Consider the following 8351-nt stretch of genomic DNA (forward strand, 5'->3'; position numbering starts at 1 on the left):
CCAAGATCTGGCTATCACAAATTGTGCTGCTATAAACATAGGTACGAATACATCACTATGATATGATGCTTTTAGTTCCTGCGGGAAAATTCCCAATAGGGGGATAGCAGGCTTGAATGGGATTTCCAGTCCTAGTTTTCTAAGGCGTCTCCACACTGATTTCCATAATGGTTGCACCAGTCTACACTCCCACCAACAGTGGAGAAGGGTTCCCCTTTCCCCAAAGCCTCTTCAACATTTGTTGTTGGTTGATTTCTTTATGATAGCCAATCTGGCTGCTATTCTTGTAATATAAAAAAATCATCCCCCGCAAAGCTTTTCAACAAGGGAGTGGATACCGCTGTTACTTTTTCAAGAGTAAAGAGTGTTAGTATTCAATAGTTTGGTTTGTTGTTTTTTGAGTCTCAGACTGTGTGGTTCGGGCTGGCCTCGAACTCGCGGCGACCCTCCTGCCTCGGCCTCTCTGAAGTGCAGAGACCACAAAGGTGCCGCCACAGTGTCCGGCGCATCGATGCATAATATTTTACCTCATCACGTTCCCAAGCCAATTCTGAGCACCGTGCAGGGCGTGCTAAAGAAACGCCGTTTGCTCGAGAGAGAGTAGATGCGCGATTGGCGCCTGAGCCTCGCGCCTTCTGCAAGGCCCGAGAGGCCTCCGCGGAGGGTGCGCGGTCTCGCCTCCCCCACTGGCCCCGCGCCGCCGCCACTCGGCCCCACCGCACGCACAGCCCGCGGGGACACCGCGGGGCCCCGACGGCCTCCTCGGTCCGGATGTCCCCACGCACCGGGCTCTGCGGGCCTTCGGGGTTTCCGTCTGTGGCCCCCGTCCCGCTGCCGCCCACGACCCCGGCCAGGTACCTGCGACGCGAACGGCGGCGACAGCAGCAGAGCACCTCGGGTGGCGGCGGGAAGAGGAGGAGGAGGGGCGGCCACTGAGGCGCGCGGAGCGCCGGCCAGAGCGGCCTGGCGCCGCGGCGCTGAGCGCGCCCCCTGCAGGTGGGAGGCGCTCACAGCGCTCGGCCGGCTGGGAAGGAGGCGGGGTACCCGAGCGGACGCTGAGCTTAGCGCATCTGCGCCCCCGCGCATCTCGCTCTTTCAACCTCCTCTTCTACATGTCCGTCCTGCCCCCTTCCGCTAAATGGAGGCTTCCAGGGCAAGGACGGTTGCTATAAACATCAACTAATAGTTGCTAGCAGCAAGGCGGGTCTTACAGAGAACCCAAACGGACACGTTAGCCACAGCAACTAGTGGCCGGCGGCTCCTACTCTAAAAAATGATTCAGTCTTGCAAAACCGGCCTGGATGTCCAAGCCCCACTTGGTAGGACTGTTTCGCTTATTGTGACACGTGCGCAGCCAAACTAAAGCCGCGGGGACTGTGTTGCCTGCGCATTCTCTCAGGCAGAAGCTTTTCCGGTTGTTAGTTGACCAGCTCGAGTCCCACAGCCGAGATGACGCCCCCTGCGCGGTGTCCGCCACGCCCCCGCCCGAAGTCTGTCCCCGCATTCCAGGGCCATCTTCCCCGTCTGGGTAGTTTGTTCTTGCTAATGTCGTGCAAGCGCTCGAGACTGTTGCCAAATTTGAAGAGATCTCTAACACATTCCTTTCATATGAAAACTATAAGACTTCAGGGAATTTTTTTTTATGCAGTGACTAATGACAAACATTACCTTTCAAATTGATGTCATATTAATCCACTTGTCACTGAGGTCACTGATGACTCATTAATCCACTTTGTCACTGAGGTCACTATGACTCTTTGTGGTTTTTTTTTTTTTTTTTTTTAATATCTTTGCTGATGCCTGTAAACTATGTCAAATCAACAAGAAATTTAAACTTTTCACCACTGTATCTATACAATTCATGCTTCATCAACTGGCTTATCAAATGATCTGAGAGTCCATTCACCACTTATTAAAAGTTATCTCTTTATCTCCTTCTCCTCTGTCTCCTCCTTCTCCACCATCTCCTTCTCCTTCTTCCCCTTCTTCCCCTTCTCCTTCTCCTTCTCTCTCTTCTTCTTCTCCTCCTCCTCCTCTTCCTCCCTCTTCCTCCTCCCTCTCCTCCTCCTCTTCTTCCTTCTTCCTCCTCCTCCTTCCCCTTCTCTTTCTCCTCCTTCTCCTTTTCCTCCTTCTTTCTTCTTCTTCCTCTTCCTCTTCCTCTTCCTCTTCCTCTTCTTCTTCTACTGTTTTGTTCAACCTAAAAAAAAAAAATAGGGGCAGTGAAGACAGGATTTTTAAATAGTTATTTATTTATTTATTTATTTATGTTTACTTCTGATGAGACTAAGGGGATGCACTCCATGCCCTGTGCATTTGACGATTCCTTCATGGCAGCCCCAACAGGGACACTGGCAAAGGGCTCTGGAGATCTTCCCAGGAGCTATTCTTAGCCTCCAGCAACATCTTGATGCTGTTGGAATTGACCACAAACTGCAAGAATATACCCCACTAAAGGCAAACCAATGTGTCCCCAACTTCTCTGCTCAGCCAGAACTCTGAATGCCTGTAGCCATCCCGTGCTGCTCAAGGAGAGGAGAACACCTCAGGAAGCCGAGGCAGCTGTCTCATCCGTGGTGATTAAAATATTTTTGCAAAATTACAAAAATATCCAGTCAGGTAAATGCATGTGCAGGGGCTTGGAAGCAGCCTACACAAGGATCTGATTACATCAATTTCCCTATAAGAATGACCACAAAGTTACTGCCACTGTAACTAATAACCACAAATGTAGTGACTTAAAACAATAATTATTTAACTTATTTTTCAGGATGTCAAAAGGCCATAGTCATTTTTACTGGACTAAAGTCAGTGTGAAAAAAAAAAGTCAGTGTGGGCACAGCTGTGTCCTTACTTCTCTGGCTCCTGGAGCCTGCGTAGGTCCCCTGGCTTGTGACTTCTTCCTCCACCTTCAAAGTTCCTTTCTAGGTTTTGCTTCCATTCTTGTACCTTCTCAAACCCTCACTCCTTGTGAGAAGCCTTGCGTTTGCATCAGGCATCCGTGGATAATCCAGGATAACTGCCGCCTCTCATGATCTCAGTCACATCTGCAAAAGCCCCATTTACCACATGGGCTAACATATGCATAGGCTCTGGGGATGGCGACCTGGGTGTCTTTGGTGGATGGAAGTGCAGCCTTCCATAAAGGCCTTGAAGCTTCCGTTTCACTCTCTTCAGGCAAATCTGTCTTTGTTCTCATTCCAAAACTGTTTTGTCCCACGTTCTGACTGTGTGATCGCCAGTGGAGAGGAATGCCCTTAATTGCAACTTGTGTTAAGAGTTACTAATGGAAAGAGCAGTACCCTTGAAAGAAAACAATCTGGGACCTAATTTGGATTAAAATGCAACAATATTTTAAAATAGCAAATGAGAGAGCAGAAGAAAGAAAAACAAAATTACCTAAGGTAGGTGTCTTTCTCTTTTTTTGCTTTTGCTTTTTCAGCCCTGGAGATGGAACCCAAGGCTTCATCATGCTAGGTAAGCCTCTGCCATTGGACTTTATCCTCATCTCCTCGAGAACTTCATCTCACTAACTTGCTCAGGCTGTTCTCTAACTCTCAGTCCTCCTGCCTCAGCCTCCCACATATCTGGAATTGCATGTATGTGCCACCAAGCCTGGGTAGAATTTTAACTTAAAGAAAGAAGAGTTTGGGCCATCCTAAATATGGGTTCCTGTAGAGTCTTAGAAAATACAGAAGTGGGGCTGGGGAGATAGCTCAGCAGCAGAAGGACCTGCCTGGCAACCACCAGGTGCTGAGTTCAATCCCCAGTACCAAAAAAAGGAGGAGGAGGAGGAAATACAGAAGACTTTCAAAAGCATTGTAATTGAGCACTTACCAGAAGAGACTCAAAGCAATGTAGCCACTATCCCGGTATCACTAGTTTCCTCTGCAGAAAGAGATGCAGACAGAATGGAGGGGTAAAAATGCACCATACTTGTCAAGTAAGAAGAATATCCCTTTTTTTGAGCTTTGCCTTCATGTAAAAGGGTACATGTTATTTCTTTGTAGTACTAACAAATGACCACGAGAGGGAGACAGGCTCCTGAAAAGTACAGCATTCTGCCTCCCTTCTCTCAGGCCCCGCTGAGGAGAGTTTGGTGTTTTTCAATCTATGTAGATTCCCAGCATAGCCCCAAGCCACTGGGCATGAGACAAGTAGCCATATTATCTATCCCAGAGCTAAATTTACTTCAGCACCTTAACAGTTGTGAACATTCAAACCACTGGAGGGGAGGGATGGCTGGGGAGACTTACACATCTGTGTGCCAGCCTTCATCTTTGCAAAGCTATTTGAGGAAAAGTTCGAAGCTTAGTAGAGTAAAATTTCCCTCCTGAAACCAGTATTACTAGGAAGTGTTCAAGTAAAACATTCAGAATGGACTCTCGCCCTTTGTTACTTGCAAAATAAACATCTTAGATACTGAATTCTTAGAGCAACTAAGAAAACAGCTGTCACCCTGGAAAGAGGAAAGGAGCAGGGCCCTGTGCCATGGCACCCACTGGTGTTTCGTTTGCATGCCCCTACATGTGCTAGAATCACACAGATTTTTCACATGCAGAAGAAATAACGCGGGGTTGGGGAGATGGTGCAGTAGAATAAGCGCTTGCCTGGCAATCAGAAGGGTCTGAGTTCCATCCCTGGTTCTGCAAAAAAAACAACAACAACAAAAAAAAAATTTGATGGGATAAGATAGAGTGGCACCCCATGAGCCTTCCCTTCCAAAGTTAAACAACTAAACTTTGGCATGGGGATATCTTTCACAAAGGTTTAAGCAAGTGGTGTACAAATCCTCCAAAGATGACTGGAAATGCTGGGCTTGGGCAGGGGGCATGTTGTAGGGTAGCAGATTTGTACCTCACATGATGGCACTAGGGGGTCCAAGAAGTGAAGGTTTGGGTGGGGCTGTCAGAGAACCAATAAAAAGCCACATGCTAGTCTGTCTGGGACGCCTACCATTGTTTGGCCTCATTAAAGTACAAGCTGTTTCCTCTGTAGCGAGTACTGCTTCTAGTTATTCTCTTACCTACTGTCTGGTGGCAGGCCCTGCGCTCTGCTGATCACCAGAGGCAGTAGTCATGAAGAGCTGGACATGGTGAACAGGAAGGAGAGAGGGAAGAGAAAAATCAAGAGGGAGATCAGCAGTCCACAATTCTCCCCCTAAGGACCTATCTCTTTTGACCAGACTCCATCTCTTAATTGCAAGTCTGTTAGCCTTTTGAAAACCCCAAGTCTGAGTGCATGAGGCTTAGGGGGAACAACTAGATATAAACAATAGCACCAATGTAGCCAAGTCACAAATCCAAGCAGAACAAATAATCCAGTACACCTACTGGCTCTTACCCAATGGGGCAGGCTCGAGAAGACAGGGCCATCTAAGTTAGGCAACTTGCCTAGACTCACCTTGATAGCTAGAGGCAGAAGCGACCTTGGAACTCAGGTCAGGAGGATAATGAGGCCAGAGGGATGGTCCCCCTCTCACTGTCATGCCTCTAATTTCGGTGGAACTTAAACACTTACGTACCTCAGGCAGAAATTGTATGAAAACTTCATGCGTCACTTCTGAGTTCTCTCCTTAGGATAAGAGTCTGGACATAGCCTCTCCCTTTGTATAAATGAGTTTGTTTCCATGATCTCCGGGCTCTTGGGTTACAGGGGCTGTTTGGGAGAAGATAGGGCTGTGCCACCAGGTCTGCAAGTAACTCAACAATGAGATACAAGCTACTAGCCTGAAAGTAGACTTTTGCTTGGGACACAGGCTATGTGAGAACGTGAATTCCAGTGCTCCTAAGAAATGATCTTCCCCGAAGCACTGTGCAGAGCACCAAAAATGTCAGTTAAAGAAGACCTCTCCTAAGCACATAGTGATAATGTCTACATCTTTGCTTATTTATCTTATTTTTAAAACATGCTCAGAAACTGAAAATCAATAGGCGTCTACATTTTCTCAGAAGTGAGCCAAGAAGGAAGGGCTGCAGAAGCTAGCGCGGGAAAAGCTCCTGGGCCAGGCTGCTCTTGCCTTTTCTCTATTTCTTTCTGGCCTCACATTTTCTCCTAAATCCTTTAATAATTCTCCTCCTTAGAGATTTGTGCCAGTTTGGGGCTTGTTAAGTCTGGGAACAGGAAAAGCTGAGGGTTCATGCTGGTCCCCAGAAGCCTGGGAAGGTCTGCTCAGCCAGATAACGAGCAGCTAAGAAGATTCCAGTCCTCTGTGTTGTTAAAGAGCTCACATCAGCCTGGGTGTGAGGCGTAGGTCACCCTAGGGACGCCAGCTCCGCCGCAACTCAGGCTTACAGGGATCTCAACGCTCACCTTCATTTCAAAATGATCGCCTGCTAATTGTTCAAATGGAAGCAAAGCGCATCTCTTGCTCAGGTTCGACCTGGCCTCGGGCTGGCCTCGACGCTGCCTTCTCTCAGAATCCCGTCCTTTCCTTCCAACCTGCAGAGAACTGTGCTTACCCCTGTCAAGGCAGAGCCTGAGGCTGCGGCACACAGCGTCGGAGGGGAGGACGAGGCCCAGCGGAAACCTCCTGCAAATGCGACTGCAGTAATCCATCTTTCGAACAGTATAGCCCCTGCCCGGCAGGAAAGGGGACTGCTGACATTGCTAAGGGGAAAAAGGGGGATGAGTCATGGAAACGGCTCAGAGCCCGTGCATTTGTTTTAAGACAACCAGACTGAGAAGATTCTTAATGACTAGAAGTGGTTTTTATTTTTTAAAAACCTGAAAAATATTTTTTACCCGCCTATCTTCTAGTTCACAGGTGCATTTGTGAATCCAGTTCCTTGTGCTCATGGTCTTGGATGTGCCCCCACCCACCCAACAAACATGTACTGGGTGAAGCTTAATTGCCAGTGTGATAGCATTAGGAGGTGTGGGCTTTAGGAAGAGATTAAGCCACAGGGGCAAGGCCCTCATGGATGGGATTATGAGTTTATAAAGGACCTGCGGAGGTGAGTCTGTTTCTTTGGTCACAGGAAGATGCAGTAGAAACACTCCTCACCTAGCACCAAACACAGGCTGTCTTGGTCCTGAATGTCCCTGTCCTCCAACACTGGGAAAAAAAATATGTGTAGTTTATAAATGACCCAGTCTTAAGATGTCATTATAGCTGCACAACAGACTGAGACAGCTGCCTTTTGTGCTTTTGTTTTGCTCATCATTCCATATATATATTTTTTTTTAATTTATTTATTTATTTATTTATTTTTTTGTACTGGGGATCGAACTTAGGACCCTGCACTTGCCAGGCAGGTGCTTATGCCACTGAGCTATTTCCCTGGCCCCTCATCCCCTATATTTGAAAACAAAATCTCAGGTAAAGATGTTTGCAACCAAGCACCACAGTTCAGAATTTTCCTACTGTGAGTCTACTAAGATCTCCTCAGTCTACCTGCATCGGGGATCCTGGGCTGCGTATCTCCTCTCTTTTTATTTCTACAAAAAAAGAGAAAAAGAATGAAGAGAGGATCAAGAGCTTCTATGACGCATTAAACCTATAGTTAATCACAAAAGTAAGTAATACCAATAGGACAAAAATCACAGAAATGCAGTTACCTGTAAGAATCTGAAGTTTAACCACTGTGATACATATTCATTTAATGCACCAAAATACGCTTGATTGATAATCATACTTGCTTCCCTGCTCACTCCGATGCAGAAGCCATGTGGAGTGGGGTGGTTCTCCCTTGGCACATAGTAGGTGGCTCTCCCTTGGCACATAGTAGGTGCCCGCGCAGGTGCTGTTGTTGGCAAGCCTGCCTCTGCAAGTACCCTGCCAGCGATGGTGAGGCAATGTTTAGAACAGCACCATCGCTGGTGTTTAAACAGTTTGTCTCTGGACAGTCAGTGCTCAATTGCGTGAGCGATGCTCGCGTGCCTCTACCTGCTAAATCTGAGCGACTACTCGGAAGATAGCAATATGTAATATAACAGCCATCGTTAATTTCCTATCATCTTGTTTTGAAATTCTGAATCATTTTTGTTTTTTAAAATTCTCTTTAAAATTTAAAAAAAAAAAAAAACCCGCCTCCTGGTGGCTGACTTTCACAATACATATAAGAAATTTAATAATTGTCCCTTCTTTTAGTCTACATTTATCATCTGTGGAAAGTCAACTTTTGAGCTTCCTTTGATTGGGACCGAGATATAGTTGGTTTCCATTACCTCTGCCATTAGACTCCTCTACGAAAAGGAGCTCCCCAGGAATTCTACGGGGGCCCATTTCCAGCAAGAATAAGAGTCACCCTTGGAGCAATCTGGCAGGCTGAGGCAGGAGGACTGCAAATTCGAGGTCATCCTGGGCAACTTAGTGATTTACTGACACCCTATCTCAAAAAAAAAAAAAAAAA

General features: G+C 47.0%; 1 protein-coding gene across 1 annotated transcript in view; it reads right to left on the reverse strand.

The window, feature by feature from the left end:
* Ankrd46 (ankyrin repeat domain 46) overlaps positions 1-1226 on the reverse strand; it is a 37522-nt gene extending 36296 nt beyond the window's left edge. Inside the window, exon 1 of the mRNA XM_023699938.1 lies at positions 859-1226. The gene's annotated coding sequence lies outside the window, so the exon portion shown is untranslated. The remainder of the gene's footprint in view (positions 1-858) is intronic.
* Between the last annotated feature and the right edge of the window lie 7125 nt (positions 1227-8351).

This window comes from Octodon degus, unplaced genomic scaffold (assembly GCF_000260255.1).
Source record: "Octodon degus isolate 3935 unplaced genomic scaffold, OctDeg1.0 scaffold00118, whole genome shotgun sequence".
NCBI lineage: Eukaryota > Metazoa > Chordata > Mammalia > Rodentia > Octodontidae > Octodon > Octodon degus.